We start from the raw sequence: 15,110 nt of genomic DNA on the forward strand, positions 1-15,110 counted from the left end.
AGTGCTGGGCGATATGACCAAAAATGAGTATCACAGTATTTTTCTAAAGTATCACGGTATCACGGTATTTCACAGTATTATTTTTTTTTTACATTGAGAGTTGCATTGAGGTGGCGTAGCGAAACTAAATGGGCTTTTGGAACTAAATGATCTGAACACTGGGGCAGTGGAGTACCCTTTTAAATAGATTTAACAAACAACCCTACAGCCTCCAGATGTTGCAAAACTACAACTCCCAGCATGTTGGACTATATAGTAGTGTATAGTATAGGTCAGTGTTTCCCAACTAGGGGTGCCTCCAGCTGTTGCAAAACTACTACTCCCAGCATGCCCGGACAGCCGTTGGCTGTCCGGGCATGCTGGGAGTTGTAGTTTTGCAACAGCTGGAGGGCCTACTGTATAGTATAGTATGTTATACAGACCCCTGTCCATCCCAGAACCCTGACTCACCTTCCCAGTTGCTGCAGGGACCGTCCGGGGAGGGTGGTCGGGGCCATCCATCCTTCCTGTAGTGTCCGGCGGCATTCCTGGTGGAGGGTGAACCGGTCCGGGCTGTCCTTCTTCTCCGGGGGTCCTCTTCTCCACTCCGGGCAGGCTCCGGCCTAGTAACGCTGCATAGACGCCGCTACGCAGTGACGTCCCTGACGTCCTGACGTCACGGTGTAGCGCCGTCTATGCAGCGTACTAGGCCGGAGCCTGCCCGGAGTGGAGAAGAGGACCCCTGGAGAAGAAGGACAGCCCGGACCGGTTCACCCGCCACCCGGAATGCTGCCGGACACTACAGGAAGGATGGATGGCCCGGACCACCCCCATTACGGGTAAGTTTAATTTTTTTTATTGACTCGGAGGGTGGGGGAGGGGCCCGACCGGTATAGCGGTATGGGCAAAAATCCATACCGTGGGAGAAAAAAAAAACGGTATCCGGTTCATACCGGTATACCGCCCAGCACTACCTTAGACAAAGGACAGGACACCACACCTGTATCGGGACACCACACCTGCATCTGAATTGGGATCCCCCGGGTCCTGGGAGATCCCAAAAAAAACGTGGGTGTGGGTGGGAGCGGGCCGACACAGAACATACAGATGGCCCTGCAATATCACACGCAGTCTCGCAAACGTCTAAAATGCTACAGGGGGCTGATGAAATAACACAAGGGAAGGTGAAATGGCACGGGGAGGTAATGAAATGTCACTGGGGGTACCATTTCTAAAACCTGTAACAAAATGTTTGCGCTAGCGGGCTGGATTGGACACATATTGCGGGAGCTGGCAATAATTGTCTGAAATTCAGTGGGAGCGGGATTAAAAAAACAGTCCCGCACAGGGCTCTTGTGTAATATACTTGCCAACGTAAAAGGTACACGAGAAGAAAGGCTTCATTGCAAGTCACCTGTAATGCCAAACATCTATTTTTTTGTGTAAAAATACGTAAAATCAAAACAAAATTTTAAAAAAGTAAAAATATACTCTTCTTTGGCATATACAGCTCCTATAGAGAGTTTCTGTATATAACTGGGTATAGACTACGAGCAAATCCTCTCAGTGAACTGATCCTGCAGTTGTGTATTATTCTTACACCTGTTCTCTCTATCTGTCATTTAGAACACAGGGTTTGTTTAGGTCTATCGTCATGAAGACACATGGGTCTGCATGGAAGCTTTATACATAAAATAGTAAGATTCATTTTATTCCATACTATTTGTAAAGAAGCTGTTTGTTTTTCATTTTAACCCCTTAAGAACCAAGCAGTTTTCTGCTTTTGCACTTTCGTTTTTTCCTCCTTACCTTTTAAAAATCATAACCCTTTTTTTGCACCTGAAAATCCATATGAGGGCTTATTTTTAGCACCACCAATTCTACTTTGTAATGACATCAGTCATTTTACCCAAAGATCTAAGGCGAAGCGGAAAATAAAATCATTGTGCGACAAAATTGAAGAAAAAACACCATTTTGTAAATTGTGGGGGCTTCCGTTTCTACGCCGTACATTTTTTGGTAAAAATTACACTTTATCTTTATTATGTAGGTCCATACGATTAAAATGATACCCTACTTATATAAGTTTGATTTTGTCGTACTTTTTGAAAAAATCCTAACTACAAAATTGTCCTCTTCTGACCCCTATAATTTTTTTATTTTTCTGCGTACGGGGTGGTATGAGGGCAAATTTTTTGCGCCGTGATCTGAAGTTTTAATGGGTACCTTTTTTGTTTTGATCTGACGTTTTGATTGCTTTTTATTCCTCTTTTTATGGTATGAAAAGAGACCAAAAATACGCTATTTTTTTGCGCGTACGCCATTGACCGTGTGGTTTAATTTACAATATATTTTTATAGTTCGGACATTTATGCATGTGGAAATACCATATATGTTTATTTTTATTATTGTTATATATTTTTATATGGAATTTGGGAAAACGGGTGATTTAAACTTTTAATAAGGAAGAGGTTAATGTGTGTGTTTTTAAACTTTTATTTATTTATTTTTTTACACTTTTAGTCCCCTTAGGGGACTTTTAGGAGGAACCATTTGATTCCTCATACAGATCAATGGGATTACATACAATCCCATTGATATGTGTGCTCTGTGCTCAATTGATAAAGCCTGGCCATGCCAGACTTTATCATTCTGAGCACCGGAGCTGCCTCAGCAGGAGAGGTAAGCCCTCAGGCTACCTCAGTAGTGGATCCCCTCGCGATCCCGCTGCGGGGGGGCGATCCACCCCACTGGATACAGGCACCTTTAGATGCACCTGTCAAGTTTGACAGCGGCGATCTAAAGGGTTAATAGCCGGCCACGGCAATTGCCGCATGTCAGCTATTAACGCTGGCCCCCAGCTACAGGAATCAGCTGGGGGCCGGCCGGTATGACACGGGCTCGAGTCGGGAGCCCGCGTCATACCCCGTTAATGGCCATTGGACGAGAATATATGTCCATGGTCGTTGATGGGTTAAGTGCAGAAATGACCAGGTGAACTGGATTTTCATGGAAGAAACATTTAAATACCTGGGAGTCAAAAAAAGCATCTTAAATTGGGTCATGGAAATAAATAGATATCCTACGGCTAGGCTAAGGGTTAATGGGATCCTTTTGGGTGACTTGGGGTTAAGAAACAGCACTAGACAAGGGTGCCCACTCTCACCACTGATGTTTACCTGCTGGAAACCTTTTTATGTAAAATTAGACAGAACATAGACCTGCATGGACATGGAATTACAGTTCAGGGTATTATTCATAAAGTTGCAGCGTTTGCCAATGATCTGGTTTTTTTCATTACAGAACCAATAATTTCACTGCCTACGCTCTTGAAGGAATTTGAAAGCTATAATCGTTTGCCTAATTATAAGATAAATTTGAGGAAGTCTGCAGCATTAGATGTATCATTACAGACAGAGACGGTGTCTCTTTTGCAGAAGAATTTTAGTTTAAAGTGGGCAGATCATGAAGTGAAATTATTGGGGGTTTGGATATCGGCTGACAAAAAAGAACTGTATAACTTGTTAATGGAGTACAACAACTGTGCCAGACATGGTCTCCTAACCTTTTTTCTTGGTTTGGGAGGTGTGCACTTTACAAGATGACTATCCTACCAAAAATTCTATATTTTTTTCAATGCATACCAATTAAGTTCCCCCCAGCCTTTTTTAAGGAAATGACCCAAATTCAACAGGACTTTGTTAAGGGGGGAAAGAAGGCTAGGATAAAGAGAGAGACCATGTGTCATCTTAAAGATAAGGGGGAGAGGTTGGCTTACCTGACCTAAAGGCTATTATGTTTCCATACATCTGGCACGGGTAGTGGAATGGTATAGACAACCAAGATGTAAACTTTGGGTGGGAGTTGAGGAGGCAGAGACAAAAATTCCTTTAAGATCTCTTCCATGGTGCAAAAAGAGCTTTCTGGGGGGGCTGAAAGAACACCCAACCATTGGTGCCACGTATGCGATTTGTATAGAGGACAGGGTACAGGAAGTGTTTCTGCCCTGTAATTCACAGCAGACACCTATAATAGGACACCCAGCTTTCCCCGTTAGCGTAGAAGACCCAGTCTTTAGACAATGGATAGAGGCAGATACCTTTAGAGTAAGGCACATGAGGAGAGAAGAACAACTTAAGGAATCGAAGGATGTTGGGAAATTAGGAGTAGGAGTTGATTTGGGATTTTGGCGTGAACTATAGTTAAGACATTACATGGCCTCAATCCCAAATACAGAGATGTTTAGGAGTGCTAACACGAGATTTGAAGAGATGTGTCTGGTGGGGATACAGGTTAAACATGCTGTCTCACAGATATATAAAATATGGATTACATCAGCAGACCAAATCTTACCAGGATTTACGCAAAAATGGCAAAGCAACCTAAAAGGGCACTTTTCGTTGTAAGAATGGACTAAGATGTTTAGTCTCACAAATTGCTCAGCTATTTCCACTCGTATACAGGAGTTCAATTATAAGATAATGGCGAGGTGGTATAGAGTGCCAAAAGCGCTAGGTAGATTTCAAGGTGGTTCAGATATCACATGTTGGCGCTGTGGAAAGGAGGAAGGGACTTTACTACATATCTTTTGGCACTGTACCTTGTTAAGGGGATTCTGGAAACAGGTCCATAATATTATTATTGAAGTAATGGGACAATTTATTCCTCTCACCCCAGAATTTTTCTTACTACAATATAATGACATCCCGTTAAAGAATTATAGATACTCACTTCTTAGTTTTTTGATAACCACGGCTAGAAGTTGTGTGTCGGCGTTGTGGAGACAAAAAAGTGCCCCATCCTTAACAAGTTGGTGCACAAGACTAAATGATGTTATGTATTTGGAGAACCTGCGCTCAGTAGATAGGGATGAAGAGGTCATGTTCCGGGGTATTTGGGAGGCATGGAAAAAATTGGAAGATTCATTGGAGTATTAGGAGGTCCAAAGCGAGGGGGAGAGAGAGAGGGAGGAGAGGGCGGGAGTATAAAGGGGGAGGGGTTTAAAGGGAGAGGGTTTTTCCTTTTTGTTTCTTTTATGGGGGGAGTGGGGAAAGAGGGAGAGGGGTTAAAAGGGAAAACAAAAACTATAGTACATACAATATAAGATAAAGCTACCACAGTATTATAAGGCAAGGGAGCAGGATAGGTTTTGCTGTAACTAGGTGAAGTTGATAATTTTTGTTCCTTCTTTGCTTGACTTTTCTGTTGGATTGTAATTGTGTGTGCATATAAAAATAAAGAATAAAAAAAAAGTGCAGAAATGTAAAATGACATGTTTTCTGAGTCAATATGATTAAAATGATACCCATGTTTACATGCTTTTCTATCATTGTACTGCTTTTAACCCCTTAAAGGGGTACTCCAGTGAAAAACTTTTTTTTTTTAATGAACTGGTGCCAGAAAGTTAAACAGATTTTTAATTACTTCTATAAAAAAATCTTAATCCTTCCAGTACTTATTTGCTGCTGAATACTACAGAGGAAATTATTTTCTTTTTTGAACACAGAGCTCTCTGCTGACATCATGACCACAGTGCTCTCTGCTGACACCTCTGTCCATTTTAAAAACTGTCCAGAGTAGGAGAAAATCCCCATAGAAAACATATGCTGCTCTGGACAGTTCCTAAAATGGACAGAGATGTCAGCAGAGAGCACTGTGGTCATGATGTCAGCAGAGAGCTCTGTGTTCCAAAAAGAAAATAATTTCCTCTGTAGTATTCAGCAGCTAATAAGTACTGGAAGGATTAAGATTTTTTAATAGAAGTAATTTACAAATCTGTTTAACTTTCTGGCAATAGTTGATTAAAAATAAAAAGTTTTCCACCGGAGTACCCCTTTAACCCCTTAACGACGCAGGACGTATATTTACGTCCTGCGCCGGCTCCCGCGATATGAAGCGGGATCGCTCCGCGATCCTGCATCATATCGCTTCGGTCCCGGCGCTCATCAACGGCCGGGACCCGCGGCTAATACCACACATCGCCGATCACGGCGATGTGCGGTATTAACCCTTTAGAAGCGGCGGTCAAAGCTGACCGCCGCTTCTAAAGGGAAACTGAAAGTGACCCGGCTGCTCAGTCGGGCTGTTCGGGACCGCCGCGGTGAAATCGCGGCATCCCGAACAGCTGATCGGACACCGGGAGGGCCCTTACCTGCCTCCCCGGTGTCCGATCGGCGAATGACTGCTCCGTGCCTGAGATCCAGGCAGGAGCAGTCAAGCGATGATAATGCTGATCACAGGCGTGTTAATACACGCCAGTGATCAGCATAGGAGTTCAGTGTGTGCAGTGTTATAGGTCCCTATGGGACCTATAACACTGCAAAAAAAAGTTAAAAAAAAGTGTTAATAAAGGTCATTTAACCCCTTCCCTAATAAAAGTTTGAATCACCCCCCTTTTCCCATAAAAAAAATAAAACAGTGTAAAAAAATTAAAAATAAACATATGTGGTATCGCCGCGTGCGTAAATGTCCGAACTATAAAAATATATCATTAATTAAACCACAAGGTCAATGGCGTATGCGCAAAAATATTCCAAAGTCCAAAAAAGCGTATTTTGGTCACTTTTTATACCATTAAAAAAATGAATAAAAAGTGATCAAAAAGTCCGATCAAAACAAAAATCATACCGATAAAAACTTCAGATCACGGCGCAAAAAATTAGTCCTCATTCCGCCCTGTACGTGGAAAAATAAAAAAGTTATAGGGGTCAGAAGATGACATTTTTAAACGTATAAATTTTCCTGCATGTAGTTATGATTTTTTCCAGAAGTGCGACAAAATCAAACCTATATAAGTAGGGTATCATTTTAACCGTATGGACCTACAGAAAAATGATAAGGTATAATTTTTACCGAAATATGCACTGCGTAGAAACGGAAGCCCCCAAAAGTTACAAAATGGCGTTTTTTTTTCGATTTTATCGCACAATGATTTTTTTTCCGTTTCGCCGTGCATTTTTGGGTAAAATGACTAATGTCACTGCAAAGTAGAATTGGCGACGCAAAAAAAAACGAAAGGGCAAAAACGGAAACCCTGAGTCCTTAAGGGGTTAAGGACACAATTTTATTTTTTGCATTTTAGTTTTTTTCCTCCTCGCCTTCTAAAAATCATAGCTCCTTTATATTTTCATCCACAGACCCATATGAGGGCTTGTTTTTTGCCTGACCAATTGTCCTTTGTAATGACATCACTTATTTTACCATAAAATGTATGGTGCAACCAACAAATATTTTTTGGGTGGGGAAATTGAAAAGAAATTTTAGCAAATTTAGCAAATTTTAGAAGGTTTCATATTCACGGTGTACACCTTATTGTGAAAGTTCTATACAGATCTGTATAAAGGCAATAAATTGTAGGGAAATAAAACCCACAAAGAAACCTACACTCCATTCTTAGTAAATAAGGGTCTATATGTTGAAAGTGTGGACATTTACGCATGCAGTATTACCCAATATGTTTACTATTTCTTTCTTTATTTATTTTTTACACTTTTCTAGGTATAATAGAAAAAAGGGGCGTTGTCAAACACAATAACCAGATTCTAATTATTTTTGCTGTTTCCTCCTATCTGTTAGGCTTAACCCTAGTGTTCTAATGGGTTCTCCATAGGAAATGATTTTGAATGGCAATATTGTCATTTCAGGACAGAAGGGGGGGGGGGGAAATATTGATTCTTGTTTACGATATGTAAATAGGCCTTGAAGTCTCAGTATCCTACTAGTTATCCTCAGTGAGAATCCATACCTCCCCTGAGGTGTATCTAAGGCATCTCTATAGCCATCCAGTACTGTGCTTAATAGTGATACCTGGCAAGAACCCCTGAAGCAGCTGTCTATCGGGTAGCTCTTCCTTCTCAAGACTTTGGTTTGACTAGTATGAGACAGTATGAACAGAAGTTCCCATCCATACACAACACAATCTAATAATTTGTGTTTTAACCAATAAATATAGATCAGACAAGTGGTTAGCTCCAAAGTAAGCTATTCTGATGACCCGATTTGGAGAAAAACAAGTGATATTACATTACCAGACCCATCAAAGGAGAAAATGTATTAGACCCTTTTTCCATTTAGCACATATTATAGATGTTCTTATTTATATAGTATTTCTGAAAAGCAGATATGTTCGGCGATAATGTTACCATGCAACTTTTCAAGAGTCTTCATCACAAAATTTAGCTAATTTAATTGTCTCAATTTAATTGTCTTTAGCTAATTTAATTGTCTTGAGACGGCTCCTCCACTCCTGTTCTGTACACAGTGCAATGCTGTAGAACTGTTAACATGAAGTATTGAATATCATGTGACTGTTCTCACAAGAGGGGTCTAACGTGAAAGAATTCCCAATTTGCAGCTGAATCAATAAACACTCTAAACTCGAGGTATGTGAGAGACTTGATCTTTAGAGCCATTTCATTTTTGTTTTCACATAAGATATATGCATATTGTGACCACTAAAACTAGCAAAAAGTAAATTCTTCACAATGTAGGAAACAAAGGCACGCTTCGAGACGGCTCCTCCACTGCTGTTCTGTACACAGTGCAATTTTAGGGCCATATAAAATAATGAGAAGTGTCTGATATATTGTGCGCTCAGCACGTATCTGTGTCTGGATGAGCATTCCCTACCTATGCCAAAGCACTTTTCTAGATGCAGAATCATTGACTTTTTCAGTGCTCGCATGCTGTAGGATCCTTAAGAATTATCTTGAGGCAGTCTTGTTCTTTATAATTGCTTATGCCATTCAGTGGTGCAGTGAACTATGGATTGGGTATCAGACAGACCCTTTCCAGTTATCTTTTTAAGGAGATGATGAAAGTAAGATGAGTGTAGAGGGTGGGAGCGATATTGCTGACAGTACCGCAGTGGGAGTGATTATCATGGTTATGGCACATATCTTAGAAAGCAAAAAATCTCTTTGTTTTACATATCTAGTAACAACTTGTAGGTTATGAGTCACATAACTTAAAAAACATGATTAAATATAAACCTCTGGAGCCTTTCAAGACAAGGCAGAGAATAATGAAAACAGAATAGTACAGACCAGCATTCCCCAACCTGTTGCTCCCTAGATATTGCAAAACTACATTTCCCATTGTAATGGGAGTTGTTGTTTTGCATATAGTGTCTGAATGACACATCCTGGAGGTGGCGGTAGCATGAGCAGAACATACAGTGGCTGAATTACACAGCCTGGAGTTGGTGGCAGCATATAGTGGCTGAATGACACAGCCTGGAGTTTGCGGCAGCATGAGGAGACCATATAGTGGCTGAATGACACAGAGTGGAGGTGGTGGCAGCATGAGGAGATTATATGGTGGCAGAATGAGACAGCATAAAAAAAGTATTTGTGTACAAAACCAGCTCGTGAGTACTTCTGCCTGGCCTTTCACAGTATCTAGGCCCATGAAACTTTACCAGGAACAAAATAGTACACCACTTAGATGTACGTATGTGGTATGCACTTATGAGGGGAGAAAAATGCTCTACAGTACACTTAAAAAAGTATTTGTGTACAACACCAGCTGGTGAGTACTTTTGCCTGGCCTTTCACAGTATCTGGGCCCTTGAGACTTTAATAGGAACAAAATAGTACACAAATTAGGGCCCTTTCACACTTCTGGTATGCTCCGGCAAATTTGCCTGTCAAACTTCCTCTTATTATTTTAATTTTTTTCGCCGTAAATTTGCTGGAGCATACCAGCAAATAACAGGTCCCAATGGACACCATTGTAGTCAATAGCAGACATTATTTTTGTAGAGAAAAAACTGAGAAAAAGTCGGGGCAAGCACAATTTTTTCACAGTTTTTTCTCGATCCTAAAATAATGGACTTCACACTGCCAGAGACAGCTGGCAGTGTGAACGTAGCCTTAGATGTACGTATGTGGTATGAACTTATGACGGGAGAAAAATGCGCTACAGTATGCTTAAAAAATGTATTTGTGTAGAACAACCGCCGCTGAGTTCTTTTACCTGGCCTTTCACAGTGTCTAGGCCCTTGAGACTTTAACAGGAACAAAATAGTACACCACTTAGATACACGTATGTGGTATGCACTTATGAGGGGAGAAAAATGCGCTACAGTACACTTAAAAAAGTATATGTGAACACCAGCAGTACACACCAGTGCTGCAGCACACAGTAGCTATGTACTACACCCAAAATTGCACTCTCTCTCTCTCAATCTCACTCCCTTCCCTATCTGTGCTTCTAGGCAGGATTTGTGCTTTAGGTGAATCGCTGCCTCTCTGTAATGGAACGCTGTAGACAGTGACTGGGAGTTGAATTGCTGAAGTAAGAATGCTTTTCTGTGAAACACACACTGCTCTCTGTCCCTCTCTCTGTGCAACAGAACGTTGACTTGACTGGGAGGTGAATCGCTGCTGGAAAAAAGCTTTTCTGTGCAACACACAGCGCTATCTGTCCCTATCTATCTCTCTGCAGTGAATGGCTGAAGTGACTGGCAGCAATATGGCTGCCGATTGTATAGGACTGTTAAATCACAGGGGTGACAGGCTGCATGAGATTCTGGGTCATCCCACCTTCCCTTGTTCCCGCCTTCCCTGGACTCCTTGCCCCATGTCCTCACATGTGGATTCGCCATTTTAGATGCTCTGGAGCCTGGACTGCACTAAATGGAATTTAATGAAGCAATTAGAGCGATAGAACGATCGAGGCGTTTTTCGCATTCGATGCAAATTGAATTTTTCCTGAAATTCGTAATGAATTCTGATTTGTCATATTCAATTCGCTCCTCCCAAATTGTTACCCTAAATAAAATAAAAGCCCAGTACTTAAAGTGTGATAAAACCTTAATATATTTATTCAAGGGAGACAGGAAAAGAAGTGTAATGTGTTTTAAAGATGCTTGTCCTTATGTTAAATAAACGGTTAACCAAGGTTTTTTTTTCTTAACAAAAATATTTAAAATGCCCCACATGCAATTAAACAACAAACTTTTACTTACCCCCTCCTCTGATCGCATGCTGATTCCTTAATCAGTCTCTGGTGGGCACTCCGGTGTTACTGGCTTCCATCACTGAGCAGTGATGCCAGGAATATGGAACGTGACCACTGAAGCCGTTGATTGGCTGCAGCGGCTACTTCCCTCCTTCGCTCATAAAAGACTTCAGGAAGGTGCAAGTCTAAAAGTCTATTTTTGCTAGCTTGGGCAGGCATAGGGTAAGTTGCACCTTGCCACATGAAACCTGAATGAATGAAACATGTTAGATGGGGGTCAGAATTTCCATTGGGGCCCAGGAGTTCCAAGTCCTCATTGTGTATTCAGAGGATTTGGTTGGTAAAATTTCTCTTTTTACTGATTATGCATCAATATGGAATACAATGGAAATACATTATATAATGCTGTGGCTGTAGAGAAAAGAAAAAAAAACATAATTACCTACCCCTGGTCCCCAGCAGGTCCTGCTGCAGCTCCCGTTCAACCCCCTTGATGCTTGCCTCTCTTTCCTGCTTCCAAGACAAAAGGTTGAAGCAGGACCTGCTAACTCAGAAAATCACTGGCCCAGATGGGACATCACGGAGACCAGTGATTGATAAGTCCTGCTTGACCTCTTGCTTTGGAAACAAGAAGTAGAGACAAGCATCAATGGAGTAGAACAGGAGCTGCAGTGGGACCTGCTGGGGACTGGGGATAGGTAAGTATAGATTTTTTCTTTTTCCTACAGCCCCGGCATAATATAGAGTTTTTGGTATACAATGCAATACCTCTTTCTGAGGTTTAGTGTAAAATAATCTACTCCAGGAGAGAGAATTCCTTCACTAAATATAGTCTGGGCACTAAAAGAGTTGCTAAATACCTCTTTATGATGGTGTGAGCTAAGTTTTTTTTTACATTTAGGTACATTGTACCATATACTATGCATCAACATTTGTGGTTTTCAGTTGTGGTTTTCAGTTGTATTTTACAACCAATATTAATACTTACTACAAGCATCCCAGTTTCCTGTCTTCTTTTGCCTCCATAGACTTCTATTGGCAGCTGTAATCTGATACTTCAGTGGGACTTATGGTATTTTTAGATTAAATGACGAGTTTAGGAGGAGGAAGGGTGAAAGCATTTTCTCAGTTAATATATATTTCAAAGTGTTTTCATATTCACTTGTACTATTGATTTATGCAAACTTTGCTGAATGGACAGTGTCTAGTAAAGTTACAGAAAAATAAAAAAGAGAGGACATTGACATTAAAGCGAATCTGTGATGTTCAAATTTTGGCAGCACAGTTCAACAGATCATAATAATAAGTATACATAATAATTTATACCTTTATACATGTCATACCTTTGTAACTAGAGTCTTTATTTCACCAAAAACACTATTTCATTGGCAATCCAAGTGTCACAGAGGCGTGGCCTAGGGTCCTTTGTGCCTTAGGGCAGCAACAACTCTGTGTATTGTATCCCCGATCTTCTGCATCTTGACATCGCATCTGTGCGCCAACAAAGAGACAGTATTAGATCTGTCTTGTCGCTGTCATTCTGGCTACGCATGCGCAGTGAGTATTATCAGTGAGGATGCAGATTCAATAGCTTACAGTGTCTGGGCTGCAATACACTGCGGTGACCCACGTGCAGGTTTTTGGCTTTTTTTAGGCTGCTTTAACAGTTGATCTTTTTTGCACATATTTCTGCAAACATAATTTCTTTTCAGTAGGATATTTTGGTTTCCATATTCATGTTACCAAGGCATCAACCCATATAAATCCTTTTACCAAAAGAAAAACCATAGCTGTGTAGCTGAGCAATGGAATATGACAGATTTTCTGGGGAAAAAGCAATCTGTGCAGAGCTATTTATCATGCAGATTTTAAGAAGACAATTTTGGCAGATATTATATTGATGGAAAATACCAGAAACGACATAAGGACATTTGGTCTCGCGGAGTCATTTTGGAAGAGAATTATATAATTGCCTTTCGGAACACATTAATCACAATTCATACATCCAATTCTGAATGTGTTATTCTTCGTTCCGAGGCCTGAAATTACTTCAGGACAGGTAATTGCCTAGTTTCATCTGGCAGGAGGCCATCTTGAGCCTATGAATCGTTTAAATTCTTATTACGTTCAACTTTCTTGCTGGAGAATTTTTTTTGGTTTACATCATTTTCAATTTCATAATATTAGATACAGTGAGAATATTTGTAATGTTCTATGAACAGGATTCCCCTGTTATAACAGCTAATGCCAAATTGCAATGAAGGTACCAAAAACTCCATCATTATGTGTTATTACAAATTATTAGCAAAACCATTTAACCCTTTCACTGATGTGGTGTCTAAACATTTTACACTTCAAGAAGCTGAGGTTTTATACGGGTGTACTTTGGCAATGAAAAACAGTTAGTAAACATTGAAATGTTCAATTTAGGAAAACTTCTGCTCCAGAATTACACAGATAAAATGTATTTACTCCCTTATCAATTGGTGAAAGCATACCCTATCACACCTTATCAGCAATAGGGGATAAGATGTCTGATTGGGAAAGGGGGATGATCCATCCACGGAACTCCCATGAACTCGAGACACAGGGGCGGACTGACAGGCTGGTCCGTCCACTGCTTCTGAGGATCCAGGATACAACATTTCTTTCTGATGTATGTGCCGCTCACACACATACAGCAGAAAGCCGCATCTGCTGCCTATACCTAATGTGGGAGAACTTTGCTTCCTATACCTAATGTGGGGGAATTCTGCTACCTATACCTACTGTGAGGGAACTCTACTACCTATACCTACTGTGGGAGAACTCTGCTGCCTATACCTACTGTGAGGGAACTGTGCTTCCTATACCTACTGTGGGAGAACTTTGATGCCTATACCTAATGTGGGGGGGGGGACTCTGCTGCCTACACCTAATGTGGGGGAACTCTGCTGCCTACACCCAATGTGGGGGAACTCTGCTGCCTAGCTAATGTGGTGAACTATCTACTTGGTTCCTGCATAGCTAATATGAGTAAAAACTACCAAACTAATAGGGGGGCCATCTACCACCTACATAGGGGGTTTTCATACAGGTGGCAGCTGGGGGATTTACCTACATGGGGCATGAGTACCTACCTGGGGGACATTAAAGGACATTAAAGGGACATCCAAAGGATAGGGGATAAGATGTTAGATCGCCGCGGTCCCGCTGTCGGGGACCCCAGGAATCGCTGCTGCAGCACCCCGCTATCATTACTGCGCAGAGCGAGATCGCTCTGCACGTAATGACGGGCAATACAGGGGCCGGAGCATCGTTACATCATGGCCCCGCCCCCATCAATACAAGTCTATGGGAGGGGGCGTGGCGGTCATCACGCCCCCTGCCAAAGACTTGCATTAAGGGGACGGGATGTCATGAGGGGCGATGCCATGACATCACGCTGTTCCGGCCCCTGTATCGCCCATCATTACGCACAGAGCGAACTCGCTCTGTGCAGTAATGATAGTGGGGTGCCGCAGTGGCGATCCCCGGGGCCCCCAGCAGCGGGACCGCGGCGATCTAACATCTTATCCCCTATCCTTTGGATAGAGGATAAGATGCCAGGGGCGGAGTACCCCTTTAACTACCTGGGGGCATGACCTACCAGGGGCCACTACCTACCTGTGGGCATTACCTACCTGTAACTTCGGTAAGCAACACCTTATTTTCTGTCCGCTACCACAAAATACTATGATAGTGCCCCTGCCGAGACTAAACTCTTGATCCACCACTGGGTGGACGGGGTGCTGGCTACCTAGCTTTATACCTGAATTACTAACTTCTTACCTACATACCTGGGGGCCTAACTACCTACCTACATATCTTGCTACCTACCTACATACCTGGTTGCCTAACTATGTACGTACCTGGCCTTCATACATGGCTGCCTAACTACCTAGCTAGCCACCCATCTACATGCATGGCTACCTACATACCTACCTGGCTAGTCACCTACCTACATATCTGGCTTCCTGATCTACCCACCTGCTTGCCCTTTTACTGTGTAGGACACCAAGGAGGGCATTATACAGTTTGTGTAGAGGAGAGGAGGGCACTGGGAAAATGCTTAACATGTCTAGCATGTTTGTCCTGCAGGTTGTCAGACCCTATAGGGTTAAAAGGTTCTGACAGGTTCTTTATTGTTT

At 41.9% G+C, this 15,110-nt stretch overlaps 1 long non-coding RNA gene across 1 annotated transcript in view; it reads right to left on the reverse strand.

Annotated features, from left to right (window-relative positions):
• LOC130357065 (uncharacterized) overlaps positions 1–15,110 on the reverse strand; it is a 53,589-nt gene that overhangs the window by 37,065 nt on the left and 1,414 nt on the right. Inside the window, exon 2 of the long non-coding RNA XR_008889096.1 lies at positions 12,285–12,432. This is a non-coding gene — a long non-coding RNA (uncharacterized LOC130357065). The remainder of the gene's footprint in view (positions 1–12,284; positions 12,433–15,110) is intronic.

The sequence above is a fragment of the Hyla sarda genome, chromosome 2, assembly GCF_029499605.1.
Source record: "Hyla sarda isolate aHylSar1 chromosome 2, aHylSar1.hap1, whole genome shotgun sequence".
Classification (NCBI taxonomy): domain Eukaryota; kingdom Metazoa; phylum Chordata; class Amphibia; order Anura; family Hylidae; genus Hyla; species Hyla sarda.